Here is a 12,755-nt window from a genome sequence, read left to right as displayed (position 1 = left end):
GTGACGAGTGACTTTTGCTCCTGGCTAGGTGATATCAGAGCCCGTCTACGGAGAGCCTTGCCACTCCGTATTAAGTCCCATTGTACCGAATTTTGGTTGCAGTTCCACCAGATTTCCACTGGGGGCGATCGCCATGAGTGCAGAATGAATGGGAGTCAATGGAGCTAGGCGGCTAAATTTGTCTCTTTCACCTGATTGTCGTTGACAAATCTCAGATTTGATTGTAGTTTGTATAACTTCAACATGGGTTATAGGTCAAAAGTTGAATGAACGAGTACTTATGTCCTTTTGATTTCTTACAGTTTGGGTTGTTGTTGCCCATAACACGCTAGCATTGTGCTAATGAGTGACGTCATTGACACATTTGAAAGGCTTTTTAGAACAATTAAGTCACTTTAAAAAATATAATACTCCACCAAGTGTATTTTCTTTGCCTCCCCTTTCGAATACAATATTCAAATTACTTGAAAAAAAATTATATCCCGAGAAAAGTGGATTTTGAGGGGTACAGCTCCATAGACCTCCATGCATTCTGCACTCGTGGACGAGCGCCCTCATGTGGAACCACAGAAGGAACTGCAACCAGTTCAGAAACCGGAAGTTTTCCGAGAGTGGCAGTTCTCCCCTTATTAGACATTCTCTGGTGATATAATAGGAGCAAAAAGATTTGTATGTGTGCACGTCGAGCGAATCGATCGAGAAAACAAGGCTGCCGGATCTGGATCCAGGATCGCGCTCAGACTACCATTGCCTGCTCAGGTAAGTAACATGATAATAATATGAAGAAAGTTATCTTGTTTGTTGGTTTACATTATCATGACAGCTATGTTTAGCTTAGCTTACCTGCTTGCTAAATCCTCCAGTGCCAGATCAAGCTAGCTAGCTATCGCTAGATAAATAACTAGCAGAGCCCGTCTACGGAGAGCCTTGCCACTCCGTATTAAGTCCCATTGTACCGAATTTTGGTTGCAGTTCCACCATATTTCCACTGGGGGCGATCGCCATGAGTGCAGAATGAATGGGAGTCAATGGAGCTAGACGGCTAAATTTGTCTCTTTCACCTGATTGTCGTTGACAAATCTCAGATTTGACTGTAGTTTGTATAACTTCAACATGGGTTATAGGTCAAAAGTTGAATGAACGAGTACTTATGTCCTTTTGATTTCTTACAGTTTGGGTCGTTGTTGCCCATAACACGCTAGCATTGTGCTAATGAATGACGTCATTGACACGTTTGAAAGGCTTTTTAGAACAATTAAGTGACTTTAAAAAATATAATACTCCACCAAGTGTATTTTCTTTGCCTCCCCTTTCGAATACAATATTCAAATTACTTGAAAAAAAATTATATCCCGAGAAAAGTGAATTTTGAGGGGTACAGCTCCATAGACCTCCATGCATTCTGCACTCGTGGACGAGCGCCCTCATGTGGAACCAGAAGGAACTGCAACCAGTTCAGAAACCGGAAGTTTTCCGAGAGTGGCAGTTCTCCCCTTATTAGACATTCTCTGTAACTAGTTTAGAAGTACAGAAATATAACACTGCCCGTCCAAAATCGTTAGGACACATAATCTGACACAATCGTTCAATTTTCGAACACACCGCAACAAATATTTTTTCCTCGCTTTGTGCAAAGAAAAACTATAAATCGTGTGTCCTTCATTGATAAGGAAACATGCTGAGGTTACTTACTTTATGAGCAGGCAATGGTAATCTGAGCGCGATCCAGGATCCAGATCCGGCCGCCTTGTTTTCTCGATCGACTGCTCGACGTGCACACATACGCTCCTATTATATCACCTAGCCAGGAGCAAAAGTCTCACTCGTCACTCGTAGAAGCAGATTCGAGCACTTGTATCAATTGACTTGTAGTCGTGCAAGAAAATCAAAGCGATCTGTAGAATTTTATTAATGAGCAATTATTTCACAGATGCACAACTTCGGATGCATTAGTTCACATTTGGGTTTACAAATGCACGAATGTTGTGCATGTTCTCAGATTATGAAACACGGATGTGCAAATGTGTTTCTATGGAGTGGGATAGCTGTCAAAATATTCGTGTCCATAGATTTGATACACGTGCGTATTTGTCTGTAGTTGTGCATAAAATAATTATTTGTGAATTCTCAAATGAGTCCAGTCGTGCATAAAATATATTGTGTGTATTTTATCCATCAGAATACGGATGGAAAAAAAATATGAATTCAAAATTACAAGTACGAAATCAAACTTTACAGTTAGGCTTTCTTTGGTACGAGTACGACTTCGCACAAGTGACTCAACTGTCAAAATACGTCATCGCCGCATTCACAGGCATTACTTGTTGAGAAAAGAAACATAGATCGAGATCAAGACTGCGCATGCGCTGAGACGAATCCGGCGGGGGCAGTGCCATTACTGCGGGTTAGGCACGTCGGCGCTAACGTTTGTGATAGCTGATAGCTACCTGTGGAGTTGAACAAATCGTCTTTTCCCCCCTTCGTTTATTGTCTTACGATGTCGGGAAGAACCTGTTGTGTGTTCGGGTGTTACAACAGCAGTGGGAAAATACAGATATGGAACAAAAATATTGTAATGATCTGAGCCTAGCTGTATGACTGTACTCCCATAATGCTGTGCGTGTGTGTGTGTATAATGTTGATGTTGGTTGTAGTATGAGTAGTGGCGTTTGCCTTGTTGTGTATGTGTTAGCTGGTATGGTCTTTCTTTGTGTTGTACCTCATGTGTTTACCCCGTGTATTGTATGTGACTACCCTGTTTGTGTATCGTGCTTGTTTAATTGACCTCCCTTGTGTTGCCTGTTTTATGACGTTCGTGTTTTTGGTGCGTAACCAATAAAGACCATTTTGAGACAACCTTACAGTTTGTTACATTGGTGTCAGAAGTGGGATGACGACCCCTACTGGACGGGAGGAGAAAGCTGCAACCGATTACCTGGCGATGATGAGTTTCCTGCCAAGACGGCTCTTCGACAGCACGCTCGCCCATGGCCACCTGCTGAGCCCAGCAGACGGAGCCAGCCTGCAGCGTGACCGTGATGAAGAGACCCGCCCCCGGCCACAGGAGGAAACGAACCGGGCTGATGGCAGCATCCCGCCACTTGAACCCGCTCTCCACACGGGAGCGATGGAAACCGGCCGGTCCTCGGTGCGACGGCGGCGGTAGAAGGGCGCCCCAGCGTAAAGTTGCCCCACTACAATGGCGAAAGGCCGCTGGCGACATACCTGGTACAGGTCCGGCTGGCAGCCGAGCTGAATGGCTGGTCGGCGGAGAGAACGGGCGTACAGGTGGCGTTGGCCCTGGAGGGGGAAGCGCTACAAGTATTAGAAGACCTGCCACCGGCGGAGCACGTAAGCTGGACCGCAATCGAAGCAGCTCTGCAACGACGATTCGGCCAGAGAATCTTCATCAGCGATGCCAGAGAACAACTCGCTTCCAGACGGCGACACAAGGACGAGAGACTGGGCAAGTTCGCGGCTGACCTGCAGCTGTATGCCCGGCGGGGCTACCCAACGTACAGCCAGGGTCTACATGAAGAGATGGCACTGGAAGCGTTCGTGCGAGGCATCCACCCAGAGCGGCTAAAAGAACACCTTCGCCTGAGCGCCCCCAGCTCGCTGTCCGTGGCGCTCGCGGAAGCCGAACGGGTGGAAAACATCTTCCGCACAACAGAGTCGCGGCATTGCGTACGCCAGACATCGATGGAGGTGACGCGGCAGACCACGGCACAGCCACCACAACGGCGCCCACGCGAGTGGAAGAGGCCGGCCAGCGGAGACGGATGCCACCGGTGTGGCGAGCCGGGACACATCGCGTGGTACTGCCCAGCCCCGGCACCCCTCACGCTCGCACCCCAGTTACTAGAAGAAGGTGGCACGGCGGGAGGGGCTATGGATTGCATACGGCTGGGCCGGCTCGGTCAAACCAGAGGACTGTATGTGGACTGCACGCTAGATGGGACTCGGTGTCGCGCCTTGATCGATACTGGCTCCACCATCTCGCTTGTGCGCCCCGGTCTCTTACCCGGCACGCTGGTAGCCAGACCCAGAGGCTGGGAAAAGACAAAAACGTGCATCACAACAGTTACCGGAGAGCGAGCGGAACTGTATGGACAAAAAGTGGTGTGCGTGTGCATCAACGGGGAGACGGCGAGCCGCCGGCTGTGGTTGGCTAGCATTCAGGATGATTGCATTCTCGGCCTGGACGTGCTAGAGAAATGGGGGGCTGTGGTGGACATTTCCCGGTTCTCACTACACTTAGGGACGAGCAGCGTAGTGTTGCACACGGCGGGGAAAACAGAGCATGAAGTGCGGAGAGCTGGCGCGACGAAGAACTCTTCAACTCGCTCCACACAAGCCCGCAGGAAGCAAACTAGCAAAGAGTGCTCGCCATCCAAGACTCCGCCCCTCCCCACACAAGCCCGCGAAACTCAAGCCCGCGGAAACAACAGGTCTCATCCAGGTCCGCTTGCTGAGTCTCCGCCCCTCCCCACACAAGCCCGCGAAACTCAAGCCCGCGAAAACAACAGGTCTCGTCCAGGTCCGCTTGCTGAGTTCGCCACTGCTCAGCTCACGCCCACTAGAGAGGAGCCAGGAGAGCGGGTTGAGCAATCACCACTCTCCGCTCAGAGAGCGCGGCCCTCTGTAGAGACAAGGCAAGCCGTAAATGAACTCTGCACTCGTAGCTGTGAGGGGCTGAGTGAAGCACAGGGTAGCCAGGTGCGGAGGCTACTAGCAGCCTACACCGACATCTTCGCGGCAAGAGATGAGGACTGCACCCGAACGAGCCTGGTCCAACACGATATCGACACCGGAAATGCTCGGCCCATCCGACTTCAACCTCACCGCTTGCCGTTCGCCAAACGACAAGCAGCTGAAGAAAAGATCAAGGAAATGGCCGCGGCAGGAGTAATAGAGCCAAGCAGTAGTCCATGGGCTGCGCCGGCTGTACTCGTCCGGAAGAAGGACGACTCGTGGCGGTTCTGTGTTGACTACAGGCGCCTCAACCAGGTAACCCGGAAAGACTCCTACCCGCTCCCCCGCATTGACGATGCGCTGGACAGCATTGCCGGCTCCTGCTGGTTTAGCTCGCTGGACTTGCGTAGTGGCTACTGGCAGATTGAGCTAGCCCCGGAAGCTCGCCCGAAGACGGCGTTCACCATCGGGCAAGGGCTGTGGCAGTTCCGGGTACTTCCGTTCGGCCTATGCAACGGGCCAGCGAACTTCGAGCGACTGATGGAGCGTGTCCTGGCGGGCATTCCACGAACGTGCTGCGTGGTTTACCTGGACGACATCCTGTGTCATGCAACGGACTTCACCGGTGCCATCGGACATCTGGAAAAGGTGTTCGACGCAATACGAGGTGCTGGGCTCAAACTGCACCCGAAAAAGTGCCACCTGTTCCGGAGGCAAACCGGGTTCCTGGGCCATGTCGTGGGGGCCGCCGGAGTGGCCACCGACCCAGCTAAGGTGGAGACGGTGAGGCGTTCCTGTTCCACGCGACGGTGCTGAGCTGCGGAGCTTCCTGGGCCTGGCGTCATATTACCGGCGTTTCATTCGGGACTTTGCTACAGTCGCCAGCCCGCTGCATCGATTGACGCACAAAGGCCAGCTCTTCGAGTGGACACGAGAGTGCGACGCGGCATTCCGGCGGCTGCGGAGGGCGCTATGCGAGGCCCCAGTGCTCGCCTTCCCTGACCCTCGACTGCCGTTTATCCTGGACACCGACGCCAGCGACGTGGGCGTCGGCGCCGTCCTCTCACAAGCAGGCGAGCAGGGCGAGCAAGTGGTCGCATACTTCAGCCGCTCACTGGACCGAGCGGAGAAGAATTACTGCGTGACACGCAGAGAACTGTTGGCTGTGGTGGTGGCAGTGCGCCATTTCCGAACCTACCTCTACGGCAAACGGTTCCTGCTGAGAACGGACCACGCGTCACTCACCTGGCTGCTGAACTTCAAGGAACCGGAGGGCCAGCTGGCTCGCTGGCTGGAGGCGCTCCAGGACTACGACATGGAGATTCGACACCGGGCGGGTCGTCTTCACGGCAACGCGGACGCCCTGTCCAGGCGTCCGTGTGCAGCAGACCAGTGCCAACACTGCCACCGGAGGGAGGAGAGGAGTCTGGCCGCGGCTCAACCGGAGCCCGCTCGTCGGCTACAGGCTGCATCACCGCTGGCAGAGAGAGAGAGAGTCGCTGTTTTCAACGCCCACCAGCGTCGCGCCAACGAGAGGGTCAACGCTCGCCAACAGCACGCCAGCGAGAGACTCAACGCTCGCCAGCGCCGCGCCATCAAGAGAGCCACCGCTCGCCAGCTTCACGCCAGCGAGAGAGACAACGCACCGCAGCCCAACGCCACAACACAGCACTGCAGAGCGGCAGCTGAGGCCATGGACGCACAGTCGCCGGTGGACGTGATGTCGAGGGAGGAGATCCGGAAGGCGCAATCGGAGGACGCCACGCTTGGCCGAGTGTGGTCATGGATCGAAGCCGGTCAGCGACCGCCATGGACTGACGTATCAGCACTCGATCCAGAGACCAAAGCGATTTATTCACAGTGGCCGGGAATAGTAGCACGTCAAGGACTGTTGTATAGACACTGGCGAGCCCCCGATCGACAATCTGACATTTTCCAGTTGCTGGTTCCTGCTGGATTACGAGCCCGTGTACTGGAACAGGTACATGGGGCTGTGGGGGCGGCTCATTTCGGCATCGCAAAAACTCTTCGTCGGCTGAGAAGCCACTTCTATTGGCCGGGATGCAGGCTGGACGTTGAACTGCATGTTCACTGCTGTGACGCCTGCACAGCGAAGAAAGGCCCCACGCGACGCTCGCACGCTCCGCTGCAGCAATACGCAGTCGGGGCTCCCATGGAGCGGGTAGCCGTCGATATCATGGGCCCACTGCCAGTCACAGAGCGGGGAAATCGCTACGTGCTCGTAGCTATGGACTATTTCACTAAGTGGCCGGAGGCGTATGCAGTGCCAGATCAGAGCGCCCACACGACAGCAGACAGACTGGTCACTGAGATGTTCTGCCGGTTCGGGGCACCGGAAGAGCTCCACAGCGACCAAGGGCGGAATTTCGAGGCGGAGGTGTTTGCTGAGGTTTGCCAGCGCATGGGCATCCGGAAAACGAGAACGACACCTCTGCATCCACAAAGCGACGGGCTGGTCGAACGGTTTAACCGGACGCTAGCAGTGCAGCTGGCCATATTGGCCGACCGCCGACAAAAGGACTGGGACTTACACTTGCCCCTGGTGCTCTGGGCATATCGCACAGCGGTGCAAGAGTCAACGAAATGCACACCGGCAGCTCTGATGTTCGGGCGAGAGCTACGCACGCCGGTGGACTTGGTGTTCGGTTCGCCTCCGGAAGCGGAGATTGGAGGTAAGCCAGGGCTGGAATACTACAAGCAGCTACGCGAGAGACTGAAGGGAGTACACGAGTTGGCCCGGCAGGCTATGAGTGAAGCTGGAATACGTCAAAAGCGAGCTTACGATACGCGCTGTCGCGGCCAGGAGTTCCAGACCGGCGATAAAGTGTGGGTGTACTGCCCGGAGAGAAAGAAAGGCATTTCCCCGAAACTCACTAGCCAGTGGGTCGGGCCGTGCGATGTCTTAGAGAAGCTGTCTGATGTGGTCTATCGTGTGAGACTGATTAAGCGTCGGAGAGTTGTGGCTCTCCACCGTGATCGACTGGCCCCATATCGACCCCTGGCCTCAGCTGAGGGTCGTGGAGACTTTGACACTGACTCTGTGGAACGTGGTGACAATGGAGCTGTGGCTCTAACACCGATCACCGTGCAGCCTTCACCGGAAGTCACCGCCGCGACAGCGGGGCGCCCACAAAGACAGCGTCGCGTCCCAGCCAGGCTCATGGACTGACGTAGGGTAAGACTTGAGTCAAGGGGACATGGACTAAGTCTCGGGGGGCTGTGTAATGATCTGAGCCTAGCTGTATGACTGTACTCCCATAATGCTGTGCGTGTGTGTGTGTATAATGTTGATGTTGGTTGTAGTATGAGTAGTGGCGTTTGCCTTGTTGTGTATGTGTTAGCTGGTATGGTCTTTCTTTGTGTTGTACCTCATGTGTTTACCCCGTGTATTGTATGTGACTACCCTGTTTGTGTATCGTGCTTGTTTAATTGACCTCCCTTGTGTTGCCTGTTTTATGACGTTCGTGTTTTTGGTGCGTAACCAATAAAGACCATTTTGAGACAACCTTACAGTTTGTTACAATATATAAGTTCCCCCGCCGTTATTACACAGCCTGCCCCTGTGTAACACCATACATAAGCACTACACAGATTCCCAGGGCAAGCCGAAGACCAAGCTGTTCGTCAGAAGTGGATTGTGAACATCAACCGAAAGGACAAACATATCACGGTAAGTTTTGTTTAACAGTATTAATCTTAAATCTTGCCAGTTGCCACAATGACTAGCATGCTGTTGTCTAGTCTTGCATGGCGATACTTTAACGCTATCTATTGGTGTGTTAAGACATGGCACCAAATATTTGACGTAGAAGCAAAACTGTAAAGTAAGTGTGTGCTAGGAACTTCGGTAGTCGCCAGAATAATTATCTCCATCAACTAAATGGCACTATTGAAAAATGATTGGCTTTAACTACTAACGTTAGGGCAGCCATGGTGGCCATCAAATCAACATGATTGGCATTACAAACAGAAAACGTATGATGGAGTTCGGGGGCAGGCGACATTATGCTAGTTGCAAGATTGCTTTCCTTCTTTGGTAACGTTAACCATGAAAACATCAGTCATTTGGAAAGATCTTATTGCGTTTTCCTCCGATTCAGTATTGTAATAAACAGTTTTTGGGTAGCACTCACATTTAAAACTCACTTGGATATTTGATGTAGATGTTGTGCAAAATGTTCATGATTGTTTTTGGGTTAAATTTGTTGCTGTGCTGAGTTATAGTCTACATGTAAGTCAATGTCCTTTTCTATTTGTATTTTATCAGGGGTCAATGTCATCTCCCAAACCTCAATGGCACCTCCCAAAAGAAGATGGCATCCAGTGTCCAGATACTGCAGACCACAACTACAGTTTTAAGTCAACAAAAGACTGTGACACAAACTGATCATTGTAGGCCTATGATTTGGATGACAAAGACTCAAAATTTACACAGGCTTGGGCATGGACAGTTTTTGGCAATTTTTGTACGCCATTATGGCTTTTCACTCACAACTAAGGACCATCAAGTTAGCTGTCCCTGAACAACTGTTGCTTGTTCTAATGAAGCTCCGTCTATACTTCCACACAGGGATTTGTTGATAAATCTATACTTACCTTTTGAATTACTACTGTTTCGTGTGTCTTTTTTGCACATACTTCCACACAGGGATTTATTGATTAATCTATGCCTACCTTTTGAACCACTACTTTTTAGTGTACCTTTTTGGCCCTTATATCCACACAGAGAATTATATTTATATTTGAATCATTAGTTTAAATTTGAGCCATTACTGTTGATATCCTGTCTAAATATTTTCCACAGAGACTGACCTGGTCCAGTCTATTTGACCTCGGCCTAGTAGCATATTTGAACCTTTTTGTACATATGGCCGATACAAACTTTTCTCATCTGTCGTCCCTCGTTGGTGGAACGCACTACCTGTTCCTACTAGAGCAGGGACATCCCTCGACATCTTCAAAAATGTCTGAAAACCCAGGTCTTCAGAGATCATCTCCTCTCATAGCACTACTACAGACAATTGCACTCATTGATGCACTTATTGTGTTTTTTTTTTTATTGTTAGAATTGCTCTTAAAAGCTTTAAATGTTGCAAGTCGCTTTGGCTAAAAAGCGTCAGCCAAATGTAATGTAATGTAATTGTAGTAATAATAATATAACAACAATTGGTATGTGTGATACATGTATTGTATAAATTAAATGAAGTGTCAAGTTCAAATAAACTGTAATTAATACATCAACAACTGTTCTTTATTCCATTGTGCACAAGTTCCAAGCACATGTGTCCTCTTGTGAGGGCTGAAGACATCTTTTGGGAGGTGCTCTTCCAGATGACATTGACCCCTGATAAAATACAAATATAGAGAAAAGGACATTGACTTACATGTAGACTATAACTCAGCACAACAACAAATTTAACCCAAAAATAAACATCTACATTAAATATCCAAGTGATTTTTAAATGTGAGTGCTACCCAAAAACTGTTTATTACAATACTGAATCGGAGGAAAACGCACTAAGATCTTTCCAAATGACTGATGTTTTCATGGTTAGCCTAACGTTACCAAAGAAGGAAAGCAATCTTGCAACTAGCATAGTGTCGCCTGCCCCCGAACTCCATACGTTTTCTGTTTGTAATGCCAAATCATGTTGATTTGATGGCCACCATGGCTGCCCTAACGTTAGTAGTTAAAGCGAATAATTTTTCAATAGTGCCATTTAGTTGATGGAGATAATTATTCTGGCGACTACCGAAGTTCCTAGCACACACTTACTTTACAGTTTTGCTTCTACGTCAAATATTTGGTGCCATGTCTTAACACACCAATAGATAGCGTTAAAGTATCGCCATGCAAGACTAGACAACAGCATGCTAGTCATTGTGGCAACTGGCAAGATTTAAGATTAATACTGTTAAACAAAACTTACCGTGATATGTTTGTCCTTTCGGTTGATGTTCACAATCCACTTCTGACGAACAGCTTGGTCTTCGGCTCGCCCTGGGAATCTGTGTAGTGCTTATGTATGGTGTTACACAGGGGCAGGCTGTGTAATAACGGCGGGGGAACTTATATATTTTTGTTCCATATCTGTATTTTCCCACTGCTGTTGTAACAGCCGAACACACAACAGGTTCTTCCCGACATCGTAAGACAATAAACGAAGGGGGGAAAAGACGATTTGTTCAACTCCACAGGTAGCTATCAGCTATCACAAACGTTAGCGCCGACGTGCCTAACCCGCAGTAATGGCACTGCCCCCGCCGGATTCGTCTCAGCGCATGCGCAGTCTTGATCTCGATCTATGTTTCTTTTCTCAACAAGTAATGCCTGTGAATGCGGCGATGACGTATTTTGACAGTTGAGTCACTTGTGCGAAGTCGTACTCATACCAAAGAAAGCCAACTGTAAAGTTTGATTTCGTACTTGTAATTTTTGAATTCATATTTTTTTTCCATCCGTATTCTGATGGATAAAATACACACAATATATTTTATGCACGACTGGACTCATTCGAGAATTCACAAATATTTATTTTATGCACAACTACAGACAAATACGCACGTGTATCAAATCTATGGACACGAATATTTTGACAGCTATCACCCTCCATATGTTTCGCACCAACTGCGCTGCAACGTTTGGAGCAAAAGTGTCAAGTGCCTGACTCTTGAAATTTGTGACTCACAGGATAGGATTTGTGTACCTGTAAAAAGGATTTGTGAACCCGTAGCCCCTATTTTGTGTTAACAAGATATAAAAAAATATGTACAACTTCAACTTTACTGTTACACATTCACATTACACATGCTCGCCACTTTTGCACCCAATATACCTTCATAGATTAACACAATCACCTCATTTCCATATAACAATACAGGAGACGGTCACATGAATCAAAACCAAAATGTTTTTGTTTCCCAGGACCATACACTCTCTTTGTGTAGGCCTTTGGTGCCCCTCAGCAACTGTTTTCCTCTGGACGGTTTGATTTAATGTTTAATAGCTTTGTGGATGATGAATGATGCTTCACATTTCAGCAAACATTAGGACGACCAGAGTAAAGGAAGGCATCTGTAAGCTACTCTGGAGAATAAATAGGAGTAGACTCACACACTCATTACGGCCGTCTTCATAACTGAGGATTATAAAATTGCTGGCATCTGTGTCAAGGTGAGATATTAGCCTGTGAAGATTTGAAACATTGAAATGTAAAAAATAACCTACCTCATGAATCTAGTTCCCAGAGAGTATTCACTGCAAATAAAGATGTAAAAATGAATATTCTGTATATCACTTTATAGCACAGCCAAATCAACAGTATGCAGCTATAACACTGGTGTAAGAAGCTTTTTAAATTAAGAAGCTGTCTCATTTATGCATCTATAAATACCCCTATAGATTATTTCATGAGCCTGTATAAAAATGCATTGGGTTGCTCAAAATTCCATGGCACACCTCACTTTGCTTACTGAAAAAAGGGTGGGGCAAATTCTTAAAATGTGTGTATGGTTACAAAATCTTCCTCCTCAGGCTAGAATGAACAATAATTTACAGATGCCAAGGAAGGCTTAGCACAACTTACAAGGAAGAAGAAAAGCTCTGAGAAAGTCACAGATCTTGGAAAGTCTGGCAAAGAGGATGACAAAACAGTTAAACCTCTGATGAGTGACAACAATCCTTGCTCCTCCAGATTCCTCAGAGTTAAGGTAAATCTAGAGTGCAGTCATATACAGTTTCACCATTCACCCTAAATTATATGCTTTTAATGCTTATCTTTTCGTATGTTTTTGAAGTTTATTTATTGGTGCTTTCCCTCTGTCTTGTAGAACCCATGGTCATGTATCACAGGATCTAAGCAGGGAATCATCAATGAAGAGGGTAGGGTTGTCGGCATGATGTATTTTTTCAACAGTATTCTAGATATTCTTTGATTCAGGAGAGTGAGTCTCCAAATTGTGCAGACTTGTTGTATTGGTGTAATGACCTTTTCCGATACATTGACACAGTAATCTGCGTCAAGAACACATTATTATTA

The 12,755-nt window shown here is 48.2% G+C and overlaps 1 long non-coding RNA gene across 1 annotated transcript; it reads left to right on the top strand.

Moving 5' to 3' along the window:
- The first annotated feature begins 664 nt into the window (after positions 1-664).
- On the top strand, positions 665-12,403 carry LOC143134436 (uncharacterized). The gene is made up of 3 exons (XR_012988643.1): positions 665-759; positions 11,758-11,890; positions 12,251-12,403. It is a non-coding gene; the product is annotated as an uncharacterized LOC143134436 (long non-coding RNA).
- The last annotated feature ends 352 nt before the right edge of the window (positions 12,404-12,755 follow it).

Source organism: Alosa pseudoharengus, unplaced genomic scaffold (assembly GCF_046254945.1).
Source record: "Alosa pseudoharengus isolate Yale_2024_CS ecotype anadromous, Long Island Sound unplaced genomic scaffold, YU_APseudo_1.1 YU_APseudo_1.1_scf_2, whole genome shotgun sequence".
NCBI lineage: Eukaryota > Metazoa > Chordata > Actinopteri > Clupeiformes > Clupeidae > Alosa > Alosa pseudoharengus.
The sequence above is the reverse complement of the archived record's forward strand: the minus strand, read 5'-3'. Positions and strand labels throughout refer to the sequence as shown.